General features: G+C 40.5%; 1 protein-coding gene across 4 annotated transcripts in view; it reads left to right on the top strand.

Annotated features, from left to right (window-relative positions):
* SPOCK3 (SPARC (osteonectin), cwcv and kazal like domains proteoglycan 3) overlaps positions 1-22,952 on the top strand; it is a 396,361-nt gene that overhangs the window by 329,629 nt on the left and 43,780 nt on the right. The gene's annotated exons all lie outside the window — the stretch shown is intronic.

The following is a 22,952-nucleotide window of genomic DNA, read 5'->3' as shown; positions in this document are numbered from 1 at the left end:
TAGTCCATTTGCAAAAGAAAAGGAGTAAACAATTTATATTTATATTTCTGCTACAGCCCCGATTGCATCTGCTGAAAAGAAAATACAGGGTCTTACAGAAATGTATTAAAGTCAGTTGGAGTATTTCCATTGACTTCAGTGGGTTTTGGATCAAGACCATAAAGTTGAGGGGTATTGAATCACATGGCTTATCATAACTTCTCTGCTGTTGAGAGTGGGCATTTCAGGGGCAGGGAGGACTTCATCTTGGACTAGGGATGGTGTGGGTTCCCTTGAGGGTCCCTTAGCTACTGACATAGGCTCTCCTCTTCTAGTACTGGATGGTTCAGGGATTCCTTTCACCTGTATGTCTCCACTGTCCAACAACTAGGTGTGTCTTCACAGGCCTGTTTTTCTTCAGAGTAGCCTAGGAATGCTGGAGGGGCAGACTCATTATCTCAGGCTGGTCTTATTGGTCTCATGGATGTGCCAGCAATGGGCTTAAATGCTTCCCCCATGGGGTTTAGGGCTGAAGAAGTGGAGCTCTCACTGGGTTCAACCGATAGGGGCTGGAATCTGGTCTCCATTCTAGGATACACTGTGATAGTGTCCTCCTCTTCAGACTCTCTCTCGGATGTGTTGAGCAGAGGTAGGTTAACTCTAGGGGCCCACTGCATGTGTTGGGTTTTGGTTTCAGTCCAGAGCCCTTTTGCCTCCCAGGTGCCATGTCATGGTCCATTTTATAAGCTGAGAGCCCACTAATTCCCCAACAGTTAGTAATAGGTTCCTATACACTGTATCTATTATGTCTTGTATAATATAATATTTATTAATATATTTGAGTGTTGGTGGTCCCAGATTAGAAATAGTATGGCATAATACAAATAACCTCTATTAACATATGGGGGGAATTAAAATCTAATTTCTTTTTCACTATGTAGTGTAACTTTTTGCATTTTTCTCAATTTGGACAATATAACAGATGTTAGTTTGGGGTTTAGTGAGTTTCTAATCTGTTTCATTTTCACATCATCATGCCCAAGGGCAGTGGTGTAACAATTGGGTTACAAACACCACAGGTGACTTGGAGGAGGTGTGTGGTTTTTTTTTAAGTCATAGAAATATTAAGATTGGATGTCTTCATAAAAAAATGCTCTAGCTCAGACAGAAGTTATGGATTTCTTGGAGCTATTACTTGATAAAATTCTATGTATATGTTATACAGAAGGTCAGACTAGAAGATCATAATGATCCTTTCTGGCCTTAAAATGTATGACTCTGTGAATGTATTTTGGTCTTAACATTTGTCAAATCTTGTCTTACCAAAAGAATCAATAGGTGATGTGTGTGGTTCTCTTTGATGTTTTAACAAGTCTCTGGGTGGTTGTGTTATTGACCTTAAGTTGGCTGTAGTCTTGTTGCTTAGCTTTTGGAAAGGGGCATTTCTCAAGGGCCTGGTCCTGCCCCTGTTGAAGTGAAAGACAAATCTTCCATTGATTTCATTGTTGCAAGATCAGGGTAATAGCCCTTTGGAAATGTATTCCACATCCTGTTCTACAGTAGCTACACTGGGGAGGTGTTTAATAAAATATCTCATTTCTTAAATCCCATAGAAAACAACCAGGTTAATTGTAAAATTATTTCTGAAATCTCAAGCATAAACACTTTAGATTATATTCTCTGTTCTACCAGAAAACAAGTTAAATAAAACAAACAAATAAACAGTAGTTGGTTTTTAATTCAGTCAAACATCTGCAGCTTCCAGCAACGTATCCAGCTGATCTGCTGTTGTAATTTAATAATTACACTATAGTAATCTTTTTTTCTAAAATACAAGTATTCACTATGATTATTTATTTTCACAGCACTTAACACCATCCAGGTCATTTAAAAAATGTAATGAAATAAATTAGACATTAGTGACTGATTTCAAAATTTAAGAAGGCAAACTATGTGTGATTTGCTTTAGGATTGTATAAATACTTTTGTTATTGCATGTGTAGCAATTTAAGTTAATCCACATACAAGATACTGTATTACCTCAGCCACCTTGTCTCTCTAATATCCTGGGACCAACACAGCTACAACGGCACTGCATGTACTAGAGATTAGCAGAGAAAATTTGTGTTGTATTAAAACAAGTATAGCAATATACACTGAGGCTAAATGAGCAGTTTTCTGTACCAGTAGCTTGAGATATTGTATAGCAACTTAGTATATGCTAGGCATAATCTGAAATAGCTCTCTTGGCTCTCATATTAGCAAATAAATATTCCTGATGCCACTTTGGAAGATAGAGATAACATACAGCACCTTGGCAACTGGATGAAAGGCTAGGCCCACAACTTTTATTTAAATAACCTACAGTGCAGTGTTATCTGACACTTAGTAGACCCTCCAATATTAAATAATTGTAAAGCTAAAAAATGTGGCCTCTTAGTTGCAACTCCCAAATCATGCAGATATTAGGAATTTGTTTTCAGGGGGATGGGGGAAGCCTGTAACTGCATATTAAGTCCTTCTCTCATGTTCTCTGAGTAAAACCTTGGTCCCATTGAAGTCAATAGCAAAACTCCCATTAATTTAAATAGCACTAAAATTTCTCCTTATTTAACAAAATATGGGCTATTCTCCTTATGAACAAATTTACAAACCTTGATACCCAGAAATGTATACAGCATTTTTGCTAGCTGGTTACCATTTATTAATTTCTTTGAATCCAATAAATATGCTACTCAACTAGCCAGCCTAACAATTAAACGATGATCTTCTTTTATTTTAGGACTCCATGTCATGCTGATCTTAATTATGATAATTGGCTAAGAATTAAGATTAATATATCTTTGTTTTAATTACTGGTATTATATTAAAGTATCACCATGATATTGTATTTGTACACATTTCTGTATACTTAATATTATCACTTCAAGACTAAAAATCACTTCTAAAAGCATAGTCCACAAAAGACAGAAGCAGAAACATGCATGAAATTTCAACTCACTAGAGCTAAAATATAGAGCTATCTGAATTATAACTGGCAAATTACTTAAACAGTTTGACAGAAAATAGTTTTTACTATACAAATAAACAAAAAATGAAGACAAGTTCCACACTGAATATTCTCTGTTGGCCTTTCTGAGATATCTTCAGAAACAACATCAGAATACACTTGGCTATTAAAGATTAAACATTTGTTGTTTTATTTCTTCAGGCATCAGCTACAGACAGATTATTTTCAGACTCTTTCTGACAATGTGCTGATGTCATCAGTGACAGTTTAATCAGTCTCAGTTTCATAAATCTTGCAAGCAGCATAGAATAGTGATGCTGTTATTAGAGGTAATAGTTGTTGCAAAACCAAGATGCAGTAGAAAAGAGGCTCACACTTGATGACATTTGACAGTTCTTTTCAGCTGAAGGCAATGGAGCTGATAATCAACACATCCAGTTAGTTCAAATATCTTTCATGCTTTATGATTAACAAGCAAATTTATGACTGAATAAATTACTGCTCAGTATCTTTGTCCATATTTTTTTCTTGAAATGCTCTTTATAAATGTGACAGTATAATAACTAGATACAAAAATGTATGTTTTAATCTCTACATGGATCAAAATTCTGTGCAGCGAAAACCAATGGCTGTATGTATCTTCTACTGTATTTTCATGGACTTTACATAGGAAATGTCCTGAATGAATGTTTTCTTAGGCTTAGTCTACAGAGCAAAGTTTTGCCAGCATAGCTGAGTTGCAAAGGAGTTTGAAAAAAAATCACACCCTTAGCTGGTAATACCCCCAGTGTAGACACAAATATACTGTCAGAGGAGTGTTTTTGTCCGCTTAGCTAACATTGTTCATGTAGGCATGGCTTGACACGAGTAATTAGTCATGGGTGAGGCCTCATTTCTTGTGAGACAGGATTAGAGAGGAATATGGATTGGCAGGCTGGAAACACAATGTCTGTACTAACTAAAATAAGGGAACCATATATCAAAATATATCAAATATATCAAAAGAAAGAGGTTTGTGGTGTAACTGGATGTGTGGTATGCTCTATGCCCATCCCTATGTTTGAGTCTGATCAACTCAGCATAGCTTTGCTGTATGCCAAATAAAGGAATCTGAGTAATGAGACTGGAGTCAAACCGAGTTCTTGGAGAACTGGTGGTTCTATGACTCTGATACACTTGTCTGGAGGGGGTAATGTATACACAACTTAATGTGAAGGTCGCAACCTAGCATTAAGGGAAATGGTACTGGAAGTGTTTAAATACAAGGAAGTTGGAGAAAAGGGTTAAATCTTAAGGGCAGACCCAATGGACTCCCCAAAGACATATTAGAGGGAGATTGGGACTGATGAAAAAGGAACTCCAGAGTGGTCTTAAATTTAAAAAAATAAAAACTATATGTGGCAGAAGTCCAGTAATGCCATAAATATACATAAATTATTGGCAGAGCACCGCAAAGGTCTGTTATGCCACTGAAATTTTCAAAAAAATAGGACCAATATTCAGCCATGAAAAAAATAGTATCTAGGCAGGGAGTGGGGGATGTTAATCCTAAGGCTTAAAAAAATTAAAGCTCAAATCAAAGCAGCAGTTTTACAAGGATTAGTTCTGGTGGCTAAATTTTTGCAGACAATATGTGCCAATTTAAGAGATGAATGCTAAAATCATAAAATGCAAATCAAAGTTGTAGAGGGGGAAACAATCTAAAAGGAAAAGATTCCTAAAAGGTCACAAAGAAAATGTCTGTTACCTATTTGCATAAACCCAATCCTTCAAGGACTATATTTGGTGAGTACAGATTTTCGGGCAACATGTAATGAGTTAAAAAATAAGTGTGAAAAACATAAATGATAAGTCAGAGAGACGCAAAAAAAGTCAGCTAAGAAATGTGTTATTCTGGGAAATAAAATTTAAAAAATTATGGTCCCAGAATTTAGTAGTTAGTAAGGTCTTATTAAACAATGAAAAACTGAAGTGAGTAATTTAAAAAAAAGATATATGTAGTTAAAATGAGTTTTTGCACAAATTAATACTGCAGAGCTTGGAGCGATAATGGAAGTAATAAAGTGTTAAAGAAGATGTTAAAGTGTTTTTTTAAAAACAATGCTTCGTTTCATAATGAAATTTAGTTATGGCAGTATAACATGGTGCAGTGATGCCTGATAAAATCTTTAGTAATCAAACAAATTATGCAAAAAGGAGGTCAAGTGGTGAGAACTACCAGCACTGTTTTTTTCCGCCAAAAAGCCTTTACAGAGATTTTGAAAAAATATACAGAGTAGAAGAACTGAATGGAAAAGGTCTCGGGAGAGCCTCAAGTTCAGGGAAGTGGTGTATCTATGCTGGCAGGAAAAACTCCTCTCAGTTTTTGCTGGATTTCCACTATAGGCTGTGCTGTCAAAGGCTCTATAGTGTAGACCAGCCCTTGGTAAATGACTGCATCCAGTTTTATAAATCATGTACACTAATCTCTCTTCCCACAAAATTAGTAGTCTTATTTTTATTAAAAGATCAAAAAGTTGCACAAGGCTACAAGGGATAGATATTAAAAATATCTTCATGTTGAATGTATAAAATATGCATGCTCATATAGAAACATAAAAGTAGAAATAAACTGTTTTTCTAATTGTGGAAGACTGACTTGGAGCTCCTTTTGGAGCATGTCAACAGAACTCCTTAATCATCCATCTGTTAAGCAATGTCTAGCATTCCCTTCCATCTCTACAGTGACACAACATGATAGTACAGACAGCAAGAATCCAGGGACGCATTCTGCTTTCTTTGAAGTCACTGGAAGTTTTTCCATTGACTTCAGTGGTGCCAGGATATCACAAAAAGTTCAGAAATCAAACATGGATCTCCCACATAGTAATGCAGAATTCTATCATTAGACCACTGGACTGGCTACAGAGCAGTTTCTTGATAGGAATTCCCAAGATGTGGGTCATGACCTTCTAGGGATCTCCAATAGATTTCCCTTCCATTCTTACCCTTTCATTAAAAATAATAAAAGTTTCTAGCCTTCATAGTTTGAGACATCCTTGAAAATGTGAACTGAGCATAAACCAATGCCGTAATGCCTGTCTGCTCAGTTTCGCCATGGTCCGGTGAACTCTGATTTTGTTTCCGTAGAATCTGGTGTTTTCCCAGGATCCCAAGGAATAAAGCATTTTTTATTATTTGCCATTTTGCTGATGCCAAATGCCTAATGTTTTCTTTTGTCTCTCTGACCTACTGGGAAGAATTCAGAAGAGCCATCATTTCTCAATACAATTGGATGAAACTGTAGATGACTTCTGCTTAATTTTAACATACATGAGGATTTCCTTTAATGCTGTCCACTGACAGGAGGTGCTACAGAAGGAAAAAAAGAATAAAGCTTTCCAACATTCAATTCTTGCAGCTGGCTGGGATTGGTATTGTTGTATTGGGATGGTGCCTGACCTCTGACAGGAAAATGCAGCATCCTTGTTATTAGAATCTAGTCAATTTCACCTCAAGTTATTTGGACACATTGTTCAATTCCCTACAAAGTAAAACTGGAAAAAAAATCTAATTTTGACGTTTTTGAGGTGAAAAAGGACACATTTTTGGCAAATGCTTTTGGGAAAAAATCTCTATGATGAAGCTTTTGATGGGAAAGAGGGTTCAATTTTAACTGGCACTTAATGAGCCTGTAAAAGTGAAATACTTCATTAAAGGTAAGCCCACCAATATATGCCTCGAGGTTATTTTATAGGAAGAAATACACACTGAGCGTCGGCAACTCCTCTTCAACATTGGAGATTATTGACGTTCACGTGGCAAAGTTTTGAATGGAAGAGGATCTAAATATTCTTCAAGGAATGTCCCTGGGGGTGCTCCATTTTTAGGTGTTTGAGCACCCTTGCACTTCTAGTTGGAGATATAAGGTAGCAGTGCCCTGGTTGGCCATGCGTGCACTGCAGCCAGCTCATGCTGCTCTGAGTGGTTAGTGCGCACGTGCAGCCAACCGTCGTCCAGTTCCTTCTTTGCTGCCATTGGCTTCAGTCGGAACAACAGCAGCGCCTCAGAATAATCTTCCTCAGAATACTTTTTTCCTTTCCTTTTTGCCCAAAATTACCCCTTCCTGTTGCCTGTGAGGTTCCTGTCTCCAAGATCAGCTAGATCTACTTCACTGGTTGCCCCAGATTCCCCTGAAGTCGCCGGGGAGAAGCAAAAGGACAATGAGGACTTAATAGAGGGTGACATTCTACCTCCTACCCATATTTCTTCATCATTCCCGGAGGACACAATCATGCCTCCCCTCCATATCGGGGGATGACTTTAAATCTTTCCAGGATCTGTTCAAGCGTGCGGCTGATTCCCTAGGCATCTGCTTAGAAGAGCTGCCAGAGACACAGCATAAGCTCACTGATGTTCTCTATGCCTCTTCTACGGCCAATTAATTCTACCATTCTGGACCCAGCAAAAATGGTTTGGCAGACACCAGCCATGGCACCACCTTCTTGTAAATGTTCAGACAAGAATTATTACATGCCAGCAAAAGGGGCTAAGTTCCTCTTCATCACCTTAGCCCAAACTCACTGGTTGTGGAAGCCATTAATCAAAGGGGAAAACAACACCTGGCTCGTACCAACCGTTATGACAAAGACTGGAAATGCCTTTACCTGTTTGGTAGAAAGGCCTATTTCTCAGCGACTCTTCAGTTATGCATCACTAACTACTCCGCACTATTAGCCAAATACACTCACAACATTTTTGCATAGATGTCTAAGTTTATTGAGCATCTCCCAACAGACAAAAAAAAAATACAAAGCGAGCATCTCAGAAAGTTCCCTGGTTGCCAGGATGGCCTTGCAGACATCATTGGATTCTGCAGACACAGTGGCTCGCTTCATCGCTGTGTCAGTAGTCAAGTGAATGGCCTCTTGGCTCCACGTTTCCAGCTTCCCCAAGGAAATCCGGGCCACGATTGAGGACTTACCTTTTGAGGGACAGAAACTCTTTGCAGACATCACGGATGCAGCCTTTCATACATTCAAGGACTCCCCTGCCATTCTGAAAACCTTGGGAATTCACATACCTGATAACAAAAAGAAACAGGGCACATTTACACCCACTACTTCTGTACTGCTCTGTATACCCAGATGCAGAGACAGTACTATCAACGTCACAAACCCCACACTTTCACAGGCCTTGGGTGGCAGGCCAGTCCTCGCCCACAGACAACCTGCCAACCTGAAGCATATTCTCACCAGTAACTGCACACCGCACCATAGTAACTCTAGCTCAGGAACCAATCCATGCAACAAACCTCGATGCCAACTCTGCCCACATATCTACGCCAGCGACACCATCACAGGACCTAACCAGATCAGCCACACCATCACCGGTTCATTCACCTGCACGTCCACCAATGTAATATACGCCATCATATGCCAGCAATGCCCCTCTGCTATGTACATCGGCCAAACTGGACAGTCTCTACGGAAAAGGATAAATGGACACAAATCTGATATTAGGAATGGCAGTATACAAAAACCTGTAGGAGAACACTTCAACCTCCCTGGCCACACAATAGCAGATCTTAAGGTGGCCATCCTGCAGCAAAAAAACTTCAGGACCAGACTTCAGAGAGAAACTGCTGAGCTTCAGTTCATCTGCAAATTTGACACCATCAGCTCAGGATTAAACAAAGACTGTGAATGGCTTGCCAACTACAAAACCAGTTTCTCCTCCCTTGGTTTTCACCCCTCAACTGCTAGAACAGGGCCTCATCCTCCCTGATTGAACTAACCTCGTTATCTCTAGCTTGCTTCTTGCTTGCATATATATACCTGCCTCTGGAAATTTCCACTATTTGCATCCGACGAACTGGGTATTCACCCACGAAAGCTCATGCTCCAAAACGTCTGTTAGTCTATAAGGTGCCACAGGATTCTTTGCTGCTGTCACAAACAATGTCAGCGAAGACAACGATAGAAACCAGGCAGTCCACCACGTCCCAACCATCTACTTCTAGACAGGCATGTTGAAGTGTTGGTCAAGGGCATGAGAGCTCCTCAAATTCCATCGCTTCAACCATCTCCCAATTCCAGTCCATTTCTCTCCAGTCTGGGCAACCATTACATCAGAAAAATGGATTCTGGAAGTTATACCCAAGGGCTGTTACATCCCCTTCACCTCTATTCCACCAACCCACTCACCCCTTCCCCGTCCCTCTTCAGAGACCCTTCTCACAAGTACAGCATGAAATAAATCCCCTCCTGCAACTCGGTGCCATAGAACCTGTACCTCCCAAACTCAGGAGCATGGGGTTTTATTCACACGATTTCCTCACCCAAAAGAAAATGGGTGGCTGGAGGCCCATATTGGACTTGTGCAAGCTAAACATGTTTATCCAGAACTCAGCATTTCAAGATGGTTTCCCTTGCAACCATAATCCCAGCATTTGAGAAGGGAGATTGGCTCTCGATCCTCGACCTCCAGGATGCTTATTTCCATGTTACCATACATCCTGCACACAGAAGGTTCCTTCATTTCAGAGTAGACAACCTACATTTCCAGTACAACATGCTTCCATTTGGACTTTCCACAGCCCCGCAAGTTTTCTCCAAAGTCCTCACTGTGATGGCAGCCTATCTTCGCAGACGGGGTAATTATATTCCCCTACCTGGATGATTGCCTATTGACTGATTCTACATACCAATAGGTGGTGGATGCTTTGTCGCTCACAAGCAACTGACCATGCTCACTATCATAAAGAACTTGTTATCCTGGTGGACAAACCATTCCAACGTCTGCAAGGATGTTCCATTCCAACGACATACCCATCAGTAATGATAACCATGGATGCATCTCTCCTGGGCTGAGCGGCACACCTGTCCAAACATACCATCCAGGGCAGATGGTCCTCCATGGAGTCCAGACTCCACATAAATCTATTGGAGCTCTGGGCGGTCAGCAATGCATACCACCATTTTCTGCCTCTTATTCGCAACACAACAGTGCAGACCCTTGCAGACAGTTTGGCCACCATATTTTATATCAGTCACCGAGGTGGGGCTCGATCTTACCCGCTCTGCACAGATACAATTGACTTTTGGGAGTGGTGCATCTCCCACAACATAGACCTCGAAGCAGCCTACCTACTGGGAAGCCAAAACAACACAGTGGATGTGCTAAGCAGAAATTTCTCCCAGACAGACGAATGGGAAAGTACCCGGAAATCCTCACCACTATCTCCCAACACTGGGGTTTCCCCACAATAGATCTTTTTGAAACGCCCCACAATACCAAGTGCCCTCAATACTGCTCCCGGTTAGGATTCGGGGAAAATTCCTTTGGGAATGCCTTCTTCATGAAATGAGAAGCACCTCAATTGTATGTTTTCCCCCCAATTCCTCTGATATCCTTTACAAGATAAAACAGGACAGATCCTGACTAATCCTGATAACACCACAGGAACAGCCATCTCGAAGAACATTAGTTACTGCACAGGTGAGTAAACTTCTTGTATGACAAATTGCAGAAAATATAGTCTGTAAAAGAGAAATACTGTGGCTACTTGTTCAGGACCAGGTTGCAGAGCTCTGACACTTTCTCATTTGATTAGCCTTGTTTCACTTCAATAGTGCACTCACATGAGTAAGGTCTCCACAAGCTTGCCATCAGTAACACTCCTGGTGTTAATCATTTATTGTGAAGATTATCACTTGTGATGATTTTCTCCAAACGTTTCAAGAAGCCTCTAGAAGTGTGCCTACAGTAATTGGACTTTCAACCATTTCCACACATAAAACCGGCATGAATGAGTATTCATGCATGCAAATTAGGTCACTGCACATGCAGTTACCACATTTATTGGACAAAAAGGCCTGTTTCCTGGAGAACATGTTGGATTTTATTCTCATGTGCATGTTGTAGATGGCCCTTTAAAGTTTTTAGAAGTCCTTTACAAATAAAATTGGTGATTTTAATACTGAAAATCATAACATTTCAAAACTAAAAGTGCAAATCAAAATTCAGGGAAGCAAAAAAGAATGTCCTTGTATTCTGAAAAGTCAGCTAATTTTCATGCTTTTAGTAGGATACTTTTCATCCAGAAAAATATTTGGCATAATCAAAATCCAAAAAAATTTATCACCTCTCAGAATAACTTTTTATTTAGCAAGAAGAACTACAGCAGAATTCTAAGTTTCAAATGTTAGATTTGGCATCCAGGTTTGAGTTGCACAGGATAAAACAGTATTTAAGAACACTCAGCCCCCAATAAGTAAAGAGCTTTTATTTTCATTTAATTATGGATACAATGCCATCCTTTTACCTAATGGAGTTTAAAAATAGTAGTATTTTGACAACATTCTTGGGGTGTAATAATAAGGCACTCCAGTACCACACCAATGGGCACGGTATAAAAGCCAAGATGTATAGCTATCCCAGACCTCCAAAACTACAGTGGGCGGCACAAGCTCTCTATTATTTATTCGTCTCATGCATCCGACGAAGTGGGTATTCACCCACGAAAGCTCATGCTCCAAAATGTCTGTTAGTCTATAAGGTGCCACAAGACTCTCTGCTGCTTTCAATTTTATTGTGCATAATTCATACTCCAAGCACATATGCTCCTTGACAGAGCTTGTATACTAATTATAAAGTGATACTGTGGCTATTACAGGCACTTTCAGTGGTGAATATTGATATTTTAATGGCCCCCACAGTACTACGGATTCCAGCAGTTATTCCCCAAATCCACAAACATTATTCTCAGCAAAAGACGAAGATTTTATTTGAAAAAATATTTTCCATGATTCCCCCCCACACACAGTCAGCACCTTGAAAAACCTTGTGTCTGACTACAGTGTGAAGAATTTTAATCTTAATATTATTCCCCATTGAATCCAGATTTCAGCAGAGCAATACCTTTTCCATTTATTACTGCTGTGAAAGAGTGTCATAGTACTTTCCACACTAGGCTGTAGTTTTCTTTCTTCTATATTCAGTTTGTAGATTGTTTTCAGTTAGTTCAGCAGAACCATCTACTTCAAATACTTGTGGAGCAATTTTATTCCCCCCCCCCCCGACTCCCGTAACCCTTCTTCCATTGTTTTGAGAGAAGTTTCCTCTCCATGCATCATCTTAATTGAGAATGCCTCTGTAGAGTCACTGTTGGTCTTTCAGTTTTTGTATTTGGAATACATACTGTAATAAACAAGAATAATCAGATAACAAATTCATGTGTTTATGAATTTAGATGACTATTCATGTACACCTCGCAAAGATTCAATATAGTTCATCAGGCATTCCTGAACAGTTCACTTGGGGTTTAGGACTATTGAGGAATAATTGCATTATGATAACATTGCATTTCACATGTATTTATCAAATACATTCGGACAACTATGATATGAAAAGTATTTAATCTCATTATCCCCTTTCACTCCCATGACCTTACTCACGGCTCAAACTCCTCTGAGGCTTTGTCTGATCTTGACTGCTTTTAGTAAGTGGTGTGAATATGCTATCTCCTCATTAAACTATTTTAAGGAACTATGGAGGCTGTTATTGTTGAATCTGTCCCTGTTTTTTGTTGTTGTTGTTTTGTTTTTTAATAAGAACGTGCAGGAGGATGAAGATATAGACATGTGAATTGATTGAAAGTGTCAGATCACTATGTTATTAACTTTATTATTGTTCCTGATTCCCTCTGATAACTAACGGACAAAATTGGATCCAGTGACAGGTTAAATGGTTTTATACCGTACAATCATTGGATGAGAATTGGCTCACTTAACCAAACTCCCAACAATCAATTCATAATTCAGCACAAATGCTGAATCCTACCACCCTCCCTTATGAAGGTATGGAGAGTCTACAATGATTTAAGACCTTCTTTCTCCCAACAGATTAATAGGGTCTGCCAGTCCCTCCTGAGTTCTTGCTCAGCATTACACGAGGAGCTAGCCTTTGAGTCCTCTTACTGGCACTGAACATTCACTTTTGTTTTAAAGAGTATTATCCCTTATCCTTTATATATCCCCACCTACCAAGCCTCTAGAATGGCTGCAAAGGGCAAAACAAAACAAAAAAATCCACCAGCACCATGCCAATCGAGCCCAGAGGACAAAATTCCTTCCAGACCGCATCAAGCTATCGCATTAGATTCACAGTATACCTGGAAACCCAGCTCTGACAACTACCCCACCTCTAGAAGAGGAAATATGGGGAAGATTTCAGCACCAAGAAAAACTTCTGTATGCCTAGGTTGCTTAAACACATGGAGAGAGGGGTCTGCAGGAGCTAACTAGCTCTTTCTCCCTTAAATTGGCCAAAGGTCAGCCAAAGGAAATGGAGCTCCCCTCAACTTTCCGCAGTCCCTGCCCATGCATGATCCCACATGCATCCTGGGCAGGGGGAGAGGAAAGGGATGGGGTCTTGGTGCAAGAGCACACTCACATCCCCCAGCCAGGACCCAGAGGATGTCCATTCCCTAGACTGTCTGATCAAACAACCCCAGCACTAGTTGATAGTGTTAGTCAAAAGAGTTCCAGTTGGGACTTAGCCCCAAGCAGGGCATGCCCTGTTCCTCCAGCTTCAAGCCGTGTGCGTCCTGCAGCAAGCTGATGCCATTCAGTGATCCACACGATAGCTGTCTTAAGTGTCTGGGAGAAGACCATCACAAAGACAGGTGCTGCAGGGCATCACTGGTGAAGGCTGCTGTTCATCCACCATCGGAACCTTCCACTGCAGGACCCACACCCAGCACTTCAGCCTCGGCATGCAATGCACTGCTGGTGCCGGGCCAAGTCCAGCACCATTCTGTTTCACTGGCGCTGAAGAAGAAACTGAAGAAAAGAAGCCCCTTGGCACTGAGAGAGAGAGTGGTCTCATGCAAAGGACCTGTGTCAGGCCATGCACCTGCTATAGGCGGGTACCACAGAGATTAGACCCACCAGCCCCATCAGGGACCCACCCCCAACCTTGATCAGTGGTAGGGGCTCCCAGCTAGTGATGGGACTTTCAATGTCTGAAGTGGTCCCAGCGGCTAAAAAGCAAGGCTGACAGGCTCTGCAGGTGCCACGCGAGGTGACCAATACAGCTCCACTCTCGGCACCAAAGGGGAAATCCACCAGGGTGCTGTAGCATTGGCTGGCGGAACACCCCAGGTCACCGGATTGCAGGCACAAGTCCCTGTCACTGCGACCTTGGAACCCGGCACTGCAGCCTAGCTCACTGGCTAGAAGACCTATATCTCCATTGAGATCTCCACCTACTAGGCGAGGGACTCCGAACTTGCGGTGCTGCTCCCCGTACTGCCGGTACTGACGATTGTCTAGACATAGGTCACCTAGATGCCGAACACCCTCTCCCAGCCAATGTATTGGATCCAACCCTCCCTTTCCTCAACCATCTCTGCCCCTTCCGGTTGGCCTGGTCCTGTGTCACCTCGAACCCCTGGGTATTAGATACAGCTTCTTCGGGCTAACCCCTGCTGTTTATATCTGACCATCCCTCTCACCCCCCTTCCCTGTCCCTCTTCAGGGACCCTTCTCCCGAGCAACTCCTCGTTCAGGGTGTCAAAAACCTCCTGCACCTGGGGGCTGTGGAAAAGGTTCCTCAGGACATGGAAAGCAAAGGATTCTACTCTGGCTACTTGTAATTCCAAAGGCAAAAGGGGGCCTCAGACCCATCCTAGACCTTCATCGCCTCAACAAGTCTCAAGAAGTTGAAGATTCACATGGTCTCCCTGGCCTTCATCATCCCCTCCCTGGATTGGGGAGACTGGTTTGCCGCCCTCGATTTAAAGGATGCATACATCCATATTTCCATCTTCTCAGGGCATTGGTGCTTCCTTCGCTTCATATTGGGCCGGTGCCATTTCTAGGTCACAGCGATGCCCTTTGATCTCTCGTTGGCCCAAAGGTATTCACAAAGTGTATAGCACCAGTGGCCCCTTACTTGAGACATCAGGGAGTCCAAATGTATCCATACATTGACAACTGGTTGATCAGGGGCCGGTCTCTGGATCAGGTGTGGTGACATCTCGACCTCGTATGTTCCACCTGTTGCGACCTTTGGGTTGAAATGAGAAAAAGTCAACCTTGACACCAGTACAACACACGGAATTTATCAGAGCGATCCTCAGCTCCACTCAGGCCAGGGCCTTCTTCCCCGAGACTTGGTTCCAGGCCCTGGTTGACCTCATCACTGGCCTGTGGGCTCGCCCGCTCACCAGTGCTTACACGTGCCTGAGGCTGTTGGGCCTCATGGCAGCATGTACGTACATAGTTGGGCACGCAAGGCTCCACCTCAGACCTCTTCAGGTATGGCTGTCTTCGGTCTATGTCCCCAACCGGCACAGGTGGTCAGGATCCCAGATAGCATTCTATCGTCCCTCTTCTGGTGGCAGGATCCCATGTCAGTGTTGGAAGAAGTTCCCTTCATGGCCCCGACCTCATTGGTGATCCTGTTCACTGATGCCTCAGACCTGGGCTGAGGAGCCACCTGGGTGCTCTCAACACTCAAGGTCGTTGGTCCAGTCGCGATCATTCCATGCATATCAATGTCAGGGAGCTGACCAGCCTTTCTACCTTACATACACAGCAGGGTAGTCCAGGTCCTGATGGAGAACATGGCTACGGTCTTCTATATCAACAGGCAGGGTGGAGCAGGTCATCTGCCATCTACCAGGAAGCCCTCTGGCTCTGGGACTTCTGTCTGCAGCACAACATCCATCTCATAGCTGTCATCTTCCAGGGACCAAGAGCACTTTGACAGATCACCTCAGCAGGACATTCTCATCTTGCCACGGGTGGTCCTTTCATCTGGAGGTGACCAGTTCCATCTTCCGCAGGTGGGGAGCTCCCCAGGTGGCCCTGTTCATGTCCCAGCAGAAGAGGAAATGCCACATCTTTTGCTCAATTGGGGCCATGGACAGAGGATCCCTATCAGATGCCTTCTGCTCCTGTGGTAGTGGGCTCTAATGTATACCTTCCCTCCAGTGCTGTTGCCCCACAGGGTCCTCATGAAAATCAAACAGATCAGGGTGAGGGTCCTCCTCATAGCACCAGCATGGCTGCACCAACACTGGTTCAGCACTCTGATGGACCTCTCAGTGGTGACCCCATTCCAGCTACTGCTCCATTCAGACCTGTTGTCCCAGAACCGCAGCAGTCTGCGGCACCACAACCTGGCGGCATTACATCTGATGGTTTGACTGCTGTGTGGCATAGTGCGCAGGAACAGCAATGCTTAGCTGAGGTTAAGTGCATTCTGCTGGGGAGTAGAAAGTCCTCCACCAGAGTGACCTACCTGGCCAACTGCAAATGGTTCACCTGTTGGATTGCAGACAAAGGTGTTCGTCCTGAACAGGCTTCGCTGCAGCTTATTCTGGACTACCTCCTTCACCTCAAGATACAGGGCTTATCCCTCTCTTCAATCAAGGTCCATCCAGTGGCCATTTCAGCCTTCCACCCACCATTCGAGAGCAGGTTGTTTTTTTGCTCAGGATATCACGGCTAGGTTCCTTAAAGGCCTGGAGTGCCTTTTCCCACACATCAGGGACCCCATCACTCTGTGGGACATGAATCTGGTGCTGTCGCAGCTCACAGGCCCTCCCTTCAAGCTGCTGGCTGCCTGTTCCCGCCTTCTCCTCTCCTGGAAGCTCGCATTCCTGGTCGTGGTCACATTGGCCCGCTTGGTAGCCGAGATTCAGGCGCTCACCTCAGAACCGCCATACACAGTCTTCTACAAAAATAAGGTCTAAATAAGGCCACACTTGGCTTTTCTTCCCGAGATTTCTCAGTTTCATTTGAGCCAGGGCATTTACCTACTGATCTTCTTTCGGAGGAGGAGTGCAGGCTATGTGCCTTGGCCATTTACGTTGACAGGACCAAGTTCTGTAAGTCAATGCAATTATTTGTTGCTGTGGCTGACAGAATGAAAGGTTGCCCTGTATCCATTCAAAGAATTTCGTCTTGGATCACTACGTGCATTCACTTCAGCTACAACCTAGCAAAGGTGCCACCCCTGGTGATTGTCACTGCCACCTCTACCAGGGTGCAGGCCTCTTTGGCAGCCTTTCTGCCCATGTGCCTGTCCAGGACATCTGTAGAGCAGCCACCTGGTCATCTGTCCACACTTTTACGACCCACTATGCACTGACCAAGCAGGCCCAGAATGATGCTGGCTTCATTAGGGCAGTACTGCAATCTGCTATGCTGTGATCTCCAAGCCCACCTCCGTGGATACTGCTTGTGAGTCATCTACAATGGAATCAACACGAGCAAGCACTCGAAGAAAAAACGGTTACCTACCTTTTGGTAACTGTTGTTCTTTGAAATGTGTTGCTCAAGTCCATTCCATTTCCTGCCCTCCTAACCCTCTGTCGGAGATGCCATCAAGAAAGAACAGAGAGGGCGCAGGGCCAGTGGCGCTTGATATACTGACACATGGGAGTACCACTCCAGGGGACGCCACAGCTGGCCCTACGGATACCACTAAAGCAGAAATCTCTGACAATTATGCACGTGGGCGCACACACGCCTAAAATGGATTGCACACGAGCAAAACATCTCAAAGAACAACAGTTACAAAAAGGTAGGTAACTGTTTTTTTCTTTAAACACAAACCAATGCACTTCACATAACTATTATTTTCCTTCACTAACTTCTGAAAAATTTCAAGAAATTAAATATGTGAAGAAATATACAGCAATATGAACTGCAGAGCGCACTGGTTTTAAATACTAGTAAACCAATTTATAATGGGTGCACATGAATCAGTACATGGGAAGTATGCAAGCTCCTTTCAAAAAGTTTTAGTTTTGAAATATTAAGTGCCTTCTATGTTAAAAATATATTTTCAATCTTGGGGAACATTACAGACACACATTATTGCACAAAACCTGTTTTTAAATCATATATTTTATGAAAACTTAGTGGTTTGGCTTGGTGGTGGTAAAAATATTTTTCAATGAAAGGAACAAGTGAAAAACACTGCAGCAGAGGTCTCCTGCTGTTGTTATTTATTATCTCTACAACTCCCATAACATGTATGCAACTTTACAAAATTTTAAGACATTTCCCTCCCCCCAAATTTGATATTGTAAATTGGTGCAACATGGTGAGAAATGGTAACAAAAACTGGCTTTACAGGAACAAGAATGCAAGAATCGCAACAACAAAACCATGTTGGATAAAAACATAGTTAAACATGGCAGGCATCTTGCGGGGGGGGAGGCGATGTCTTTTAAGATAATGGTATTATGAGCAAAAGACAAGGTGGTTATAATTTATAATCTATTTTAAATCTCAATGTATTTTCTATTTTTAATTTTGTAATCAATAGAGTGGCATTACCATCAGTCTTAGTGGAGGTTTGTTTGAAATTGTTTTCCTAATAAGTTTAAGGTTTATCACGACTCAGTTTCCACACAAGCATTCCTTTATTAATTCAAAGGCCAGTTGATGATAATTACACCCAGTGTACAAACAAAAGCGTGTACTCCTATATTCTACACCTACAGCAATTTAGTTTTAAGGACTGGACAAAATATTCACATCAGGATCAGGCTCTGGAGCCACCTTGCCATCATGGCATTTTCCAGAGGGATAAGGAAAAACACTGACAAAGAACCTAGAAAACCTGTATTTTTTTTTATACACTGTGACAAACAGGTGATGTCATTGCCAGTTATCAGACCTCCACTAAAGCTAGATGAGGGAATTTTAGGGCTGAATCCTGTCCCCGGCTCGGTTGAGACAAGATTCATGGCTTGTCAAGATTCACTCACAATTCAAGAAGGTTGCCTTCTTATCTTATTTTAGTATGGTTATTTCCTAGCTACCAGACTAAGCATTTCTAACCAATTATATACTGCACCTGGTGCCCAATTAACCATGTTTTCTTTATTTCTATTACACATCCATTCAAATCTTAAAACTGGTATTTTAAGGGTCACTACAAATATCACACAAGAAACTTATTTTTCTCATGATCTCATCCTTTTACATGTTTTGGGCCTACCACTTGCGCTAAAAATCCAAACTCAATTTAAATCCATCGTCTGTTTAGGCCTAATGTGGACCTATATTTCTAGAAAGGTCACAAGCACTTACATGTTGAGGAGTAATATTGTTAAAAGTAAACTTTAGGGAAGAAAAGTAGGTTTGTTGTGGGAAAAGATGGTTTCCATGAACATGTTGATATGCACCTCAGTTTGTCTGAAGCCGCCTTTGGTTGGGATAGGGAATGACAAGAGAGACAAGAATAAACTTTCAGCGATAAAAGACATAAATACACTACAGTATTTCATCTTTCAGATAATAAATTAGGAAATGAACATTGTCTTATTTACAAAAATACAGCCATTACATGGTAGCACACTTTCACATTTTAGTTGCATAGAATATCTTGGCATATAAATTCTACATGTTATGAATCTCTACTGTGCATTACAGTTTATTCTAGTGAGAGTTGTACTCAGCCTTAGTCCTGATATTTGACTCTGAGTGGTCTTAACAATTGTGTGGACACAATAAGATCAGATTTATTTTAATGAATATGTAATTTAATTTAAATCATTTTAAATTTTATGATACGTTAATCAAGAGCAGAATGTCTGTATGGAACATTAATTTGAGGCAGTAAGAACAAGCAGCTGTAGTTCCCTGATATGATATCTGCAATATTTATATTAATTATCTCATAACACAGAATAACTGGAGTAGAAAATCCATTATGTTTAGTTAAATAGTGAGGAAATCAAAATGCTTTTATCTGTTAATTTTAAGGTATCCTCCAGAAACTGTAGGCTTTAAAGGTAACAGATGGCCAACATGTTTAGTGAGATTATAAATATACAGTAATAATATTATAAGTGTGAACTTTTCCAATTTGCAGCCTTTTTACTCTAATTACACAACTATGGCTATGCACAAAATAACTAAAATAATTGTCTTTAATTTTCATTTTCAAGTGTAAAAGTTTTTTGTACTTCTGCCAAATTTATTGTCATTTGCTGACATGTTCATTGTGTGAAATTACTATTCTCCTAATTTACAACAGACATAATACAAAAATAGAAATGATTCTCTGTAACGCAGAAGTAATTTATCCATTGTTTAATTTAAGGGGAAATGTCTGTTACAACACACTTAAATATTGCATTAACTTCTAACCAAAGACAAATGTGTAGTAGGTTTTCAGCTCAGATCCTATATACGTAGGCTTGTCAGAATTTGATTTTGATTTTTTTAAATATTTTTGTAATGGATAACATCGATGTTTATTTTTAAGCAAGTTTAATATTTTTATCAATTTAAGTTTTCACAGTTGTATAAAATTGTGGATTTTAAGCCCCCCTCCCACCGCCATTTTTATCCATTTAAATTTTCACAGTTGTGGGAAATAATGGGAGGGTCAGGCAATTATTTAACGACAATAGACATTGAGATTCAAATGTTAAAGCTTTATAAATGGTCAACATCACATGCCAAAATATACAGAATAAATATCTTTAAATCAAAAAAAATACTACTTTACTCGTCATTCACTAGTCTATTTGTAACTAATCTAATTCAGAAGTCTGAATCACTGGATTTTAACTCTCATAAATTCTTAAACAGTATTTTTCTTACTTTGCCTATCTGTAAATTTTGATTGTTATTGATGGAAATATTTTCCTCAGTTTGTGTATGTACGGTGAATTAAATGTTTACCAAATTTACCAATGGTAATACTTATGCACATGCTTAATTTCATTGGGATCATTCATCTGCTTGAGATTAAAAAACGCATGCCCATGTCTTTTCAGGTTCACAGCCTTAAATAATAGTGATACTGTATGGGTGGCCATTTAAGGTACTGTGTTTAAAAGCAGGAGCAGCAGCACAGGATTTAGTCTCCATGTGAGCGACTTCTTACCCTTTAAGGAGAATAGTTTGTCATATAGTGATAGAGCTAGTCACATGGATCTGATGTACCGGGATGACCCCATATATTTCTTGCATTACAGTACTGGATTTTAGGATAATGCTCTATGGAGGGGTACTTCCCGATTTAAGGGTACAGTGCTTATATATTATTTATATTACCAATCTTCTGCTGTCTTCTGTTCTGTATATAGGGAAATTGTCATTTTACATATCTAATTAAAATGTACTTTAATAGTTTTTTTGAGGTTTGTCCCTTCTGGTTTTCCTCACAACTGTCAGAGATTCTGGCCTTTGAAGTAGAGACTAAACTGAAGCCTCTTGTGCTCTTCTCTTTGGATGTCCTGATGGAAGTTAAGTGTCCAGTATTAATTTTTGAAAACAGCAGAGACCCGACCTCTGCTGCCTGAGCTAGGTTTCCCTTTCCCTTGAAGAACAGATTCAGCTTTGTGAGCTAGTATAGAGTACAAAAATTGAAACCTTATTTTCCTACCCAATTAGGCTACTTTTTGGTATTCACTTCCCTTGGATTTTTTGGAGTTGGAAGACCTCATTCATAAAAATTACTATATAAAACTATTATTTTCAAAGTTCATATACTTCAGTATAGTAAATTTATATTTTGTTCACATAGCATATATTATATAAACAATGTACTGCATATTACTCCAGAAGAAGAGACTGTTTGTTTTAAATATGCAAGGAAACTTAATCCATCACACTGTTTCAGAAATATATGTTCTATTTCTCTTTACAATTTTCAGTATCACTATTTTTACTTCTCTCTCAATTAGCATTAGCTCCAGATTTGAAAAAGCAGCGGAGGAATATACACTGATTAGCATGTTCAGATACTCTGCTTCCAATCAGTAAATTATATTCAAATGTCAACACAAATTCTACCATTTTCTGTATGTGAAAACAAATTGAACAATTGGTTTCTCTTAACATATATATAATATTTATTATAAAGATATTTCTAGAACATGTACTTATGAGTTTCAAATTCCTTCATTTGTTCCACAGCTATATATTTGTTCCACTGGTTTTGTAAAACCAGTCAGTTTTTATTACTTCAAATGATAGGAGAATAAAGTAACCTTTGAGCTGATGACTTTATTTCACCCCACACTAATTCTCTTAATGGCTACTAGAATTGATTGTAATAGCAGAAATGCCTTGCATTTGGTATTAGACAAGAGCAGAAGCACTTCTTGGCAGGTTCCTGAATGGATTCATCTGATATAATATGCATTTTTTGATTACTGTCTAACCTTCTGCAACCTTTACTGTCTGTCTTTTGCCATTAAAGATTCATCTGCCACTCTATCAGGTGAAATAATAGCTTGAATAGATCTGAATTACCTCATCTAGACCTATTTTAAATCAATGCAGACCGATGATATAATTTCACTAGCATGTCTCATTTGTAAGAGAAGAAGTACCTAAACATATTCCAGAATACAGAGACATGTTAGTAAGATTACTCAGTATATTGCATACCCTTGGTCAAGCATATATCTATAGCACACATTTCAAAAACGTTAAACTGGCCCAGCCACAATATACAGCTTTATCCATTGCTTAGCAAACATTTGTTCTCTGTGAGGGAATGTGTGCTTGTGACATCTGCTAACAGTCTGGCACACAGGCAGAGCTGTGTCAGATGATGTATTGGAGAAAGACATAGAAAAACCAACACCAAGAAAACAAATTCACAATATTTAGAAACTTCCAGTGGGTCAGGAGGTATTTTTGTGATTGTAAGAGGTTTTACTTTAAGGGGTTTCAGTTAGGGTTTTCTTCTGCAGTCTAATTTTGCTAGAAATAGTTTTAGTGGGAGTGATGGTAACGTCTATATTTAAGATTAACTAGTTGTTTTCATTTTGGTAACTTACGACTTTCTCAAACTCACTTTTTGGGTTATAGACTTAAGCTCTGACTAAATTCTGGTATTTTTCAAAAGTTTAAGCAAAAATTGTTCATCTATGTTTGAATAAGGGAAATTGAAAAAATACTTATCCCATTTTAAAAATAGTTTTTGTAACTTT

This window comes from Mauremys reevesii, linkage group 5, assembly GCF_016161935.1.
Source record: "Mauremys reevesii isolate NIE-2019 linkage group 5, ASM1616193v1, whole genome shotgun sequence".
Lineage (NCBI taxonomy): Eukaryota > Metazoa > Chordata > Testudines > Geoemydidae > Mauremys > Mauremys reevesii.
Note: the sequence above shows the minus strand (reverse complement) of the source record. Positions and strands in the feature narration are given on the sequence as shown.